The 12848-nt window shown below is 38.6% G+C and overlaps 1 protein-coding gene across 2 annotated transcripts in view; it reads right to left on the bottom strand.

Moving 5' to 3' along the window:
* The window catches only part of LOC117206226 (dipeptidyl aminopeptidase-like protein 6), a 118323-nt gene extending 105689 nt beyond the window's left edge, over positions 1-12634 (bottom strand). Inside the window, exon 1 of one of the 2 annotated variants that reach the window (XM_033445368.1) lies at positions 11975-12634. The gene's annotated coding sequence lies outside the window, so the exon portion shown is untranslated. The remainder of the gene's footprint in view (positions 1-11974) is intronic. The other variant, XM_033445366.1, reaches the window with a different exon arrangement.
* Positions 12635-12848: the final 214 nt, after the last annotated feature.

Raw genomic sequence — 12848 nt, 5'->3', positions numbered from 1 at the left:
GGACTTTTCTAAGATACGGGAGAATATTGAAACCACGACGGTGATCAAAGTAACCAATCTGTGACCTTTTATAGAAATTTTATTTTAAGAAATTTAATGATTTTTTGTAAAATATATGAACGAAACTCTGCTTTTCTCTTTATATTCAAATGACCCAATTTTTAAAGATTATGATATGGATAAGAATATTATTATTTCGTGTGTTATTTTACAGACGCTCGCTGCGAATGTAACGATTGTTAATTCGCATCGTAAAGGCTACTATGCTCGAAGCTAATCGGTTATCGTAGTGTTAAGTAACAAATGAAACTGAATCATTCGAGAAAATAACAAGTGAAATCTCGAAAATAGTTCGCGCGATTGTCGCGTGGTCCGGGCCACACCCAGTGAAATTGGATCGTCAGAAGTTATCAAATTTTTCGGAACGATCCTGAAGCAGTCGTGAAAGTAACCGGATGGAAGGTAGATGTGGGAGGGATCCCGCGAATAATAGGACGGATAAGATTTCCCTGTCTAGGAAAAATTGAATCGTTATCATGAACCGCAACCGGCTAAGGCTGACGCGTGCGGTTTTGTTGCTCGTGCCGGCTTATGACAGAACTATCGATCCTACTACTGGTCCAACTCGAACTTTTCCTCCGCTTCCCCACTCTGTTCGTAGCCTCTCTCGTCCATCCGAAATTCCAATGCTCTTTCCCTTGTTTCGGCCTGATCCCGTGCGTGAAATACATCCTAAGAGCATGGAAAGCGGTTATGTTACGCGAGTGCTTTACGTGCCTGTTGTATTGTGTTAGTTCGGCAATCGATCCTCTTCTACCCGCCATTGGCCATTACTCTCAACTTTGATCAAAATTTCTACGTACTTCAAATTAATTGACACATGAGTGGTATTACGGATTTAATTAATTCTGATTTGATTTTATTAGGTGTTGATGGCGAGACAAATTTGTATTCGTGGTTGTGATGTTTAAAGCAATTGTGATGGAATCAGTGCTATGATGCAAAATACGGATAAGACGAATTGGGAATTTTCGAATTCCAAGCAAGGTTTCGAAGAAATTAACCCACTCTCTTTGTATTTTATATATTATTAACACTAGAACTACCACATCAGTCGAATTGACTGGTTTAACAAATTTTCTCAAATTCCTACTTCGTGTTATATTTTTTTCTGCAATGATGTAACGAGTTTCGCAACGATCACTAAAAGAATAATATAATGAATTTTATTTTGTTTTTTATGTATTCAAACTCAAAATAATTTTGTATCAGGGCTACTTTATACCAGTCAAAATGACTGGTACTTGTCAAACTGTAAAAGGGCCCTGCAATCTGTTTATCGAACCCCAATTAACCAGTTTCCTCGTTTTGTACAACTTCGCACATGTTTTTACGATATTATGATATTAATTATCAGGAAAATTCCGGATTGATCGCTAGATGGCTAGATACTAACACTAGAAATACCACACCAGTCAAAACGACTGATTCTACAATTTTATAAATGTGTCAACTTTCGTTTAGGGATCATGGTCCTAGGTGGATTAATAATACCAAAAATGTACTACATAACATGGAATTCATTCAATAACATGGAATAATATTTTTTAAAGACCAATCATTTTGACTGGTTTTGGTAGAAATAGTTTCGTGTTAACTATTGGTAGTTCTAGTGTTAACGTAATATAATATTAATATAATAAAGATGTAACAAAAGTATTATATGAAATGCCATATTTTAAATATTTTATATTTTTTCGTATTATACGTATTCTATTCGTTTTGCACATTTCAATTCTCTATAAATCCATGATCTAGTTACAATAGAGACCACGTTTAACCGAGCACGAAACAGGAGCGGACGTAAAGAAAATTGGTCTCCGGTTATCATTTCTTAGACATATTGCTCTACAAGATATATTTGAAGAACGGACGTGAGATACATAAGCCATCTTCTCCTTTTATTAGAAATACGTTTAAAATAAAACAATATAATCGTAGCGCGATACAGGCTTAATTTTAATGATTATCATGTCCGAAATCAACGCGGAATAAATTATCGGGATGCATATATCGTCACGTCAATTTCACTGATGAAAATTCCACGTGACTAATATTGACGTTAACGGCGACAATAACAAATAGTGCGTTCGATAAAATGTAAATCGATCAGGTGTTTTCGCTATAAATTATAAAATTAGATCGGACTGTTCCATGTTTCCTTGATAATTTGATATTTGTCAACTCCCCTCATGGATTATTAAACAAAAATATAACGCATAAACATATCCGTATAATCATATTAAAAATCAACACAATCCGAACGTTAGTTCGTAACGTTAAAGCTAGATACAGGAAAAATCCTGAAAACTTTCACGATGACCTATCATATAATAAAAACAAACCAGAAGCTATGAAAGCTCAAAGTTCTAAACATTTGATTCATAAAAAATTAGAAAAAGAGATCCGTCAAGTCTCGGATTTCAACAATATTGTATAAAATTATTAACCTAAAGTTTAGAATCACTACATGTTCCATCGAAGATCTAACAATTTTAAAAAACATATGAATTTAAAATTATCTAAAATTTTGAAAAATTCAAAGTTGAAAAAGAGAAACAGAGCACCCCATCTTCTACTGACACAAAACCCGTATAGAAATATACAATATACCAATTCGTTTTATTCTCGTCTTTATACAAACGGCATACAACCTCTTCGAAAGAATTATACAGAAAGATATTATTTAAAAAGACACGAAGAATTTTTCTAACGATTATATTCATTCTCTCCAAAGCAACAAAGTGCAGTCTGCTCCACTTTCTATAATCACTCTCCAAACGATAAAACGTCCAGTCGCCTTGCTGTCCGTGAAATTAACGAAATCAACACACGCGCTCGCGTTCGGTAATGCCGCATTATCGACATCCAATTCTCTGTAATCCCAAAACCGACAAATTGAAAAGGAGAAGAATACCACTCCATGTTTCTCTATCTGGTATTTCCGCTCCCTGCTTTCAGTTATACGCTTATCAAGGAAATGACGATCCACAGAAAATAGCATGAAAATAAGAGAAAAGAGTGAATTTACATAGACATTCGTAGTCTGATCATTAACATTGTCTCTGCACTAGATTTCTCTCTCTCTCTCTCTCTCTCTTTCTATCTATCTATCCATCTATCTATCTTTCTCTCTGTCTCTCTCTCTCTCTCTCTCCTCTTTCTATTTTATACATATAACCAGAGAAATTGAATCTAATTTTTTAGAGATAACATTTTGGAAGAAATCAGACATGAAATATGAAGATCAGGTCAAGACCTCAGACAAACTAGCAGCTTTCTCGATTTACCTAAGAAATTCATTTCATTTTAGGAAAAAATGTATTAATTTTAATGAGCCTACAATTGGATTCGAAGAAATCTGGGTTGATTTTTTGTCTATAACGACTCTTCCAAATATTCATCCAGATAGTTGTTTGAAAATCTATCTCGCGTAAAAACGTTATGCAATTATAAAATATAGATATTTGTTAAATAAATACATGTATATATAATAAAAATAAAGCAAATAACCATAATTTTTTCGTTTACTCAGCGAATGCAAGGAAGCGTTGAAGCACTTCCAAGCTTAAAGCGACGCAGTTGACAAAGCCACGTGACTGGAAAAATCATATGCAAAAAATGTGCAAAACAACCAGTAACACCTGTTTTCCTCGTTTATCAAAACGGTCCCTCGTTTTTTCGCTCTCTATTTTGTGTTTTTCCGTTGATACATCGCGTTCAAAATGTGTTCAAATTGTGACAAAGGGACCACGTCGATTCCAGCGGCGGAACGACGCGTTTCCGTTCAACTTCTGGAACAATGCCGCTGATAATAAGATAACAGTCGTGCCGGCAAGATTCGTCGACGAGGTTCTGCAAACGAAAGAAGGTTACCGGGGAACGAGCAAAGGGCCTCCTGTCCTCGCACCATTTCGCTCCCTTTCAACCCCACCCCCTTCGTGAAATTCCTGTCCCGTCGCGATAACAAACTTCGCCCACTTGCTTTTCTCCCTGCGATGAGATCTTACCGGTGCCATTGTAACTGGCTCGTCTCGCCCCCGCTGAATCGCATTATTTCAAACCGCGGCGGTCAACTTCCAACACGTAGCACATGCACGACGTACATCGGACGAGGCTGAAATAATTAGCCATGCGATTCGCGGTTTCGCGCGTGTCGTTGGTCGGACGCGTTACGCGGTTTGGCTTTTCAAACGACGTCATTGGAGTGTCAGGATTTGCTAAATTAATCGGTGAACACGGTGATGAGTTCGGACTAGACGCATCTCGTGGGAATTCTTTTCGTTCGGCTCTGATTAACAAGTTAATTCGGGGATATAGGCGTAAGCAATTTTTAACGATTGAAGTTTAAAGTTCGTAATTCACGGTAATGATATGTTTGATTATCGATTATTAATTAAATAGCGTATTACGTATTACTTATTAAAAAGTATTACACTACTAATCGTGTATGTAATATTCCATTATTATTCAAAAACATGAAATTTGAAAATTCCATTAATATAATTTACAACCAGACTTTCCCTTCGCAACGCTTCAAAAGCAACTAATCATTGATCGTTGAAGTGCGTCTCTTTATGCAATTATGACAAATTTAAAGTAGCAGACATGCAAAGAATGCATATAATATATAAGAATACATAAAATATCCAACCTGGAGTATTCGTCATAATTCTTAGTAGACGAAACAAATTACTATGTAGGTTCCATTCTTTTAAGTCTCTTTAAACAAAAATATGGAATTACGTAAAAATCCGCAGTCTATCGATCACAAATAAAATATAAATTTGACGTATCCAGAAATCTGGTAACACTGTGCTTCGCTGAGTAACAACAACGATGAGTACAGGGGGAAAAAATCGCTGAGAATCGTGGAACATCAAGCTCGTTTTCACGTTGATACAAAAGCTATTTCAATGAACATCGGCAATTTTCCGCCATAGCGTGGGCTGTTTAGCCATATAACGGCTGCAAAAGCGACCGTCCCGGTCTCTGGCCTCTATTATTCGACTGGCATTAACCATTTGCGGCAGTGAAAATGCAAAATCGAAAATTCGTGCCTGGACGATTAACGACGGGCCCGTGCGTTCGTCGCGTGATTCACGGACATTTCCGGCTTCTCGTTGATCTCTTAATTCACCGGCCGGAACGAAGTTCTCCCATTTCTGCCCCCTCGGGGCGACCAGAAGGGGGAGAGAGGCGTGTCGAATTGAAACGAAATTACTCGCGAGTGCGCGAATCGTTCGAGAGCTAGTTGGGTAAGCACCTCGTGCTGTTAATGAAATTTTTGTTCTGTGATTTCGTTGGAATTTTTTTCTCGTAACAGAAAATCGAAAAAGAAAGAAGGGAATAAACGGGGGAACAGAGAGGTAAAAAAAATTTTTTTCCCAACGAACGAACATCCGCGCTATACGTAGCTTAATTGTGGGGCACTTTTGTTAATCGGCCAAAGCTCTTGATATTTTTCAGAGGTCCATGTACGAATTTCGATGAGGAGATGCTTTTTCGAGAAATTATTGCGTTGGATGATGATTAAAAATTCGACGTGTTAAGACTCTGTACTGCTATGAAAATTTTTAATTTCTCTATCATCGGTACAATTATTCATAAATCTTCCATATTCGTTCAGTTTCGTGTAATGAGAATCCCACTCTTACGAGGAATACGGAATGTTGTACGTGGTAGGCGAATTTTTCGTGAAGAGAATGATAGGAAACAAGGATAACGATTCTTTAAACATGATATCTTATGCAAAGTACGAAATTGTGTGAGTGAAGTTGCTACGCCGCTAAATGATTTTTCGCTACTTCCTCATTTTTTAATATTTCTTTACGAAACTTCACCTATGAAACTTTTTACAGAATTTTCCCTCGTGAGCCGTTTGATCCTCTTCCGTATTACTTCGAAGAGCATTATCTTACGACACTTTTAGGGCGTTACATATAACTCGTTTACAGAAGATCTCATAATCGTAGGATTATGAAGTTGCAGTTCCGTTATGACGCGCTAAAAATCATCGAAGCTACCGGATAACAAAGTTGTCTTCTAATTCCACTAATCGCCTCTTTAAACTAAACGAGCTGATGATTCGATTAACCGTGCAGGTATATTGATTACGTATACGCTGTAACGATTTTCCATCCGCCTATGTGCGTCACAATTAGGATTGCGTTAGAATTAGGATGAATAGGTGATAAGATGTTTGAGAGATTCTGTAGAAACGCTTCAAAATGAACGATCCGCCGATAATTGAAATTTCAAATAAAAAGCGTGATTGTACTGAAACAGGAATTTTTTCGCCATTTCATTTCATTGTTTTACCTCACTTTCAGAAAGTCCCAGGTACCTTATGACATTTCATATTTATTTATCTTAAAAAAGTACGATAAAATTGTCATCCAACGAGATCGAAAATTTGGGCAGAATTTACTTATAATTCATTTCATTTACGGATTTATATCCCAGAATTATCATCGAGTCAAAGGGAACATAAATCCTTTGAATGGTTCGTTAATATAACGGTGCAGCGAAAAGTTAAGTTGAAATAATCCATGGCTCGATTTATCGTTGGTTGATCCCCGTGTCCTAATTCGCGAGAGTTCGCTCAGCTTGGTGAACGAAGTTATACACATCGATAATTCTGGGTGACGCATCGTTTTCGACAACGTGTGACAAACGTTATTCCTTGCGAAACGTTAATCGCGCGATCCCGTGAGACACATGTGAAATTTGCGTCCCATCAAATTCGATGTTTCGTCGCGTCTTTTGACTTCGTCTCGCGATACAAGCAGAGTTGATTTCAAAAATTTTCCAACGATTCCTAGGACGAAAATTTAATTAGACTTCCACTTCGTTCCACTGTCTTTAAATTCCATTCGAATTCCATTAACGACCTGAAAACAACTGGACACGCTATCGCCCCGTGCCGATAAACTACTCTATAGCGTTAATCGTGTTAATCACGTTCTCGTGATCGCTCGAGATTCAGTTTCAATTACTTTCTTTAGCAACGATGAAACGAGCTAAGCGGTTAATTATATTTTATTAGGAGAACATGGTAAATGCTGTAATTAAGGACCACGTGAAAAAAATGTCAGAATTTCTCTTTTGTTCATTTCCTAGCTACTTCATCACATAGTGGCTAAAAACATATATCTTAAGAAAAAAATGTTGAAAAAGGAAATAACCTGAAAGACTCGAAGATATAAAACCATTTGAAAATAGTTGCTGCAGAATATTTTACCAAAGTAAATTTATAAGAAACAGTATTTCTAAGAGGAAACTTTAAAACGGCGAAATTCTCTGTTGACGATTTTTTGATAATTCATACCTGCTCTAAATTCTACGACAGAAGAGCACAGGATCGTAAAATGATCGCACGTCAGATTGAACCAACGTGAAGACGTCCGATAATCGTGTTATCGCTGCAGGCTCGAGACTAATTTGATTAGCCTCTTGTGAAGGATACGGCAGAATTCTCCAACGGAACTGATCTGTCTTCCAGTCGATAGAGGACAATTTGGTGCTTGTAGAGCGAAAAAAGTTAATGTGATTATCTCGGCATTTACCGAGGACTTTGGGTCATTGTAGTTCAAAGTCTTAAGAATTTTCTTAACTTTAATGGATTTTTGGAAAGATACTACGGAAAGCCAGAATTTATTGTTTCCAAAACTCAAGATAGAAGATACGTTAAAGTGTTAGTTTCTAGATGAATATAATCTAGCAAGCCGAACATACTATGAAGTTTTTCAATTGCTATTTATCGAAACAAAAAGAAGTGAACAACTATCAACACCCTCTTCGTCGTTCGATCAAAGATGTATAGTGGCTTCATCTTCTTTTGTGCTTTAAAGTTGTACGTTAATTTGTAATTTGTACGAACGTTGCATGAACGAGCGTGCAAACTGGCGAACTACGTGTTACGACCGGTGTAAATGACTGATAACGCAGCTAATAACGATCGAATAACGCGGATACTGAAATTTCCAGTCAGTCACGAAGCTTCGAGCAACGCAAATTGAGACGCTGCAACGATATTAACCGTGTTACTAGCTGTTTTGACGCTGGATTCTCTCGAATCGAGTTGGGCACGGCTCGAAGCACACTTTCGAAATGTTTGCAGATTAGTTGGGAATTAATTTTGCGTTGGCCAATGAATTGAAATGATTTACGCTGATCAAGAACAAAATTGCAGTGTATTATGTTTAGAGACTAATGATAGCTTCATTTTGTTTTCATTGACTGTTTTTATAGAAATTCTTTGAATCAGTTTTTGAAGACCTGGGAACTTTTTCAACTTGTTAAAGAGCGATACATTCTGCAAGTGAAAACTGGGATCATTTTTATTATGAATGTTTCGTTTCAGGAGCTTTTTTTCTTTCAACTGTGCTTAATTAAAGTCAATTAAACAAGTCCTCCGCCTCAAGAATATTTAATATTGTATAAATATAAAATATAATTAAAATCAAACTCTCTATCAATTTAGTATGGAACATTATCATCACCAAAATTCTTAAAATTAATCTAAGAAGATCATCTTCAAATATGGAGCAGAAGTGCAAAGAAAAATCGATAAGGTCCTTAAATGAAGAAAATTGTGGGTAAAGTTAAACTCTATTTCTCGCTTCCAGATATTAAAATATAATATTACACATAGCTATGAAGGCTTAGAAATCCATTTAGAAAGTCCTCTAGATAAATACAAATTTTCTATATTTTTCGTAGCGAAGAATCCATTTATACCACTTTTCCACTCAACTCATTTTCCACTCGAAATTATCTCATTGCGTTTCAATATTGCAGCAGCAAAGCTCGAGCGTTGCGCACGTACAAATCGCTTCCGAACAATTTTTTAACCCAAACCACAATTCTGTGTCAATGGTGGATAAATCGAACTCAGAACAATCGCGACGCCAAAACCTGCTCGACTTTCCGGAACACGAACTTTTCCCTTGGATCGATCGTCGCCAGGTAAATGGCCGCGAACTGTATAATCTGAAAGCTTGGAACTCACAATCGAAACAGAAAGAGGAGGGAAGGTTGGACCTTCTCTGTAGCGGAACGGAAACGCCGCAACTTTTCTGTTTCGAAAAAATGGAGAACACACAGAACGCAGCGTGTATAAAGTGAGCCGTTTTTATTCGTTTTTGCGTTCGCACTGTACTGTTGTTAAGCGAATGCAAGTTGCAACGTTGTCCCGAGGGACGTCGTCTCTTCGTCGGAATGGCAACGTTATCTGCGGCACTGGGTTCCCTTTAAATGCGTTTTTGCGCTGACAAAAGCGAAACCGGAAGCAGCGTCATCGCGTCTCTTTGGGCCACGATTCAGCGTCGCGGAACCTGGCTGAAATCTGTTGCTTTGTCGAGTCGAAAGGAAAAGGTTCCGCTCTGTAACGACCGTAGTTGAAGAATAAAATGTCGAAGGCGCGGAAGTAGCTGGTTTCGCGTGTTTAAAGTGCGATGGATTCGTGGTCACGCTGGAGATAAAATGTGGGACGTCGATGACATTTATGAATTTATTTTATATTTACACCATCGACGATCTGATTTTCATGATGCAGTCTAGCGTTTCAAGCTATCTGTTTAGAATTCGAAATAGGAGATTATAGATCATGTGGACCTGTATGGATAATATTAGCAGATTCGCGGTCGATAACTTTATTCATATCGTAAAGTATCAAACCGCAGATTTCTACAATTATGAGAAAGATTTATAGAGCTCGTTGTAAAATATTATGTTCTGTATTGTTTATTATTGATAATTCAAATAGTAACAGTACCGGATAATTGGTCTCTCTGAGCCCTCTTGCACGATTGAATACTAATTCAATTACTAACGAAATTTTACTAATTGTCAGTACCGACAATTGGAATAAATTTCGCAATAATAAAATAAATGAAATTGACCGTGAGCAAATTTTATAAATCACAAATCATCCGATACTGACAAGTCACAAGCTATATATCATAAACCTCATTTTTAAATTTTACAATTTTGTGAGAATAATTATACTGCGATCTACAATTTTTATCTCTAGAAAATCATTCATTTTGTTACCAATCTTTCTGCTATTATACAAGAGAATTTTGAATTTATTCTGCATTACAACAGTTACTTATAACATTCCGCAAATAATATTACTTAACTCGTTCACTGCTGGTTCACTTACGGTCTGAGTAGTGAAAGGGTTAAATTTCCTTCTCTTTCCTTCTCCTTGAAATTGCATCTTTGTAGAATATTTTAAATACCAAAGTCTCAGCGAAACTCTACGAAAGAGCAAAGAAGATCTATCGAAGAGAACAGTTTTTGAGAAACACGATAAAGACAGGAATAAGAACAGTTGACCCAAAATTTCGTCGGATACATTAAAAAGCTACGGTCTAATAAATTCTGAAACATGCCGAAAGCCTGTTCGATGTAGAGAACCGCAAGCCAGCAGAATTCTTCCGTGGATGTCGTCGTATAGGGATGTTCGACATTCTTGGCGAGCGAGTCTGCGAACGCGTACGACAATAAGTCACGCTTGAATTTCCAATAGCGATGCTGCGCTACTCTTGCATCTTGTAGTAGACCATCGTTCCACCCTGGTATACGCAAATTTTGGCAACCTCGAGTGCTCGTAAATGCAACGTGCGGATTCGTCTTGTGCTTCCGTCGCAAGATAACGACCGAGGCAACCGTAAAATTTCAGAGAACCGTGCGATTTAGATCGTGGATTCGTTGACACGTGAGAATTCTTTCTGGCGCGAAAAAATGAATTTTAAATGACCCATGGCTGGCTGAACCGTCAGGAACGATATTACGAGTTCGACGCGCTACGTCCAGGGAAATTAATATGGCAAAATCGATAAAATTCTGGATGAAAACTTCACAGTTTCATACATTCGTCTTGTATCGAGTTTTATAGTTACGAGTTTTGAAAATAACATTTTACGTTTATACTTGGGTTTGATGTTAACTTTAAAAATTTTACGAATTTTGAATTTGACACTAGAAGTATTTTTTTATATATAGATATATACCTATATTATCGATGAAAAACTTCGAATCACCTTCCAGGTTATATGTATAGCGAACTTTCTACCAATTTTGCTATTTGACAATCAATACTATAAATATCAATATTGATTTCCCCTCTTTTTACGGACCTTTATCTAAAATGTTTTCCAAGGGGACTTTTTATGGGTGAGCAGATTCGAAATGTAACGACAGAAACACAACACAGAGACAGACGATGTTTGTTCGTGTGACGCATTCAGCGCGACTTCATTGAAGCTCACCGTTCGTTTCTTTCTCCTTGCTGGAACATGTGCCCTGCCGTTCGCTATTGTGAATCGACCAGGCTGGCCAACGTTCGCCGGAAGCCTCATCGCGCGTCGCAAATGTCAACAGTGGCGCAAGCTTTGACCACTCTCGCGGAATGGATGACGATCTCACGACATAACGTACGTTCAATTGAAAACAGCTCTTCGATTTCTATCGCTTTTCCAACGAATGTTGATATGTGACATTATTGAAGTTTAACATAGTCGTAGAGCAAGAGATGGTTTTAACAGATTCTCGTAAACATTTAGTGTTGCGATAAACAAAGCTGAAAACATCTTCGTACGAAAGAAGATGTTTCGCATTTTTGAGACAAACATTTCTATGTTTATCCTCGATCGAAGATAAAGAACTAAATCTCAAATATACACTTATGGAGTCCCAAAATTTTGCACACTTCATCACGAAACACAGAAAGGTGTTCTACCTAGGATCCTATTCATAGACGAAGACTCTCAGGTATCTAATCCCATGCATCGTTCAGCATCTTCAGAAGCGAACGTCCCTGCGTCAAGCCGCGCGTCGCGTAACACCATCGCGAGAGACCCAAAAATCCATCGACGGAACGCGAGCAATGAAAAGGATCCCTTACCTCAAAAGAGGCGATCAGAACGCAGTACTGTGGAAGGACAGGGATGCCGGACGATCCTGGCTACCTCGAGGGAAGCTCGCCCGGGCGGCATGGCTCCCACCTCTTCGCCCTGTGATCCTCCCGACTGCTGCCCGGCAGGGTGTCCTTCTTCCTCTGTTTGTGCTGATTCGTTTGGCAACCGCGGACGTTGTTCGCACAGAGTGGAAGTCGAAATACGTCGAACACAAGAAAATACCAAAGTATGCTTCCGTATACACCGTAGTAGAACAAAGATCCTTCAACGGCAGGACCTTAGAACTCGAGAGTGTCAAGAATACGCGTCACGACAACGACGACGACACGATTCTCATTCCGGTTACGTCTTCTCGGTGTACGCGTCACACTTGGACTGGTACGATACGCGTCGATAAGAGAGGAGGCGAGAAACGCAACAGAGCCGAAGGATCATCCAACGAGCAAGAAAGAAAAAAAGTCGTTGATCGAGATGACGTTGGCTACTGTGAAGACAGGGAGCGTGACACACACCAGGTCCAGGGTTGGTAAAAAGGACGATCTCTCTAGGGAATCGTGGTCGGCTGTCGAACAGGATCAGAGAAAAGAGAGCACAGAAAACTAGGCACAGGACACGATGGCCCGGCCACTGCGCCGGCACTGAGGCTACGCCGCAGCCTCGCTCTCCTGCTACTCCCTCCCCTCTCGTTGCTCGACTAACTCTCTCTCTCTCTCTCTCTCTTTCCTCGACTCTCGTTCCCCGCCTCTACTTCTCTCTCTCTCTTTCTCTCTCTTTGCCTCTCCTTCTCCCTCTTCCAAGTTCAATTTCTCTCTCTAACCGCCCCCTACGCGTCTACCTCTCTTCTGTTGCACACACCTCTCC

Source organism: Bombus bifarius, unplaced genomic scaffold (genome assembly GCF_011952205.1).
Source record: "Bombus bifarius isolate JDL3187 unplaced genomic scaffold, Bbif_JDL3187 scf7180000008000, whole genome shotgun sequence".
In the NCBI taxonomy this organism is placed as follows: Eukaryota; Metazoa; Arthropoda; class Insecta; order Hymenoptera; family Apidae; genus Bombus; species Bombus bifarius.
Note: the sequence above shows the minus strand (reverse complement) of the source record. Positions and strands in the feature narration are given on the sequence as shown.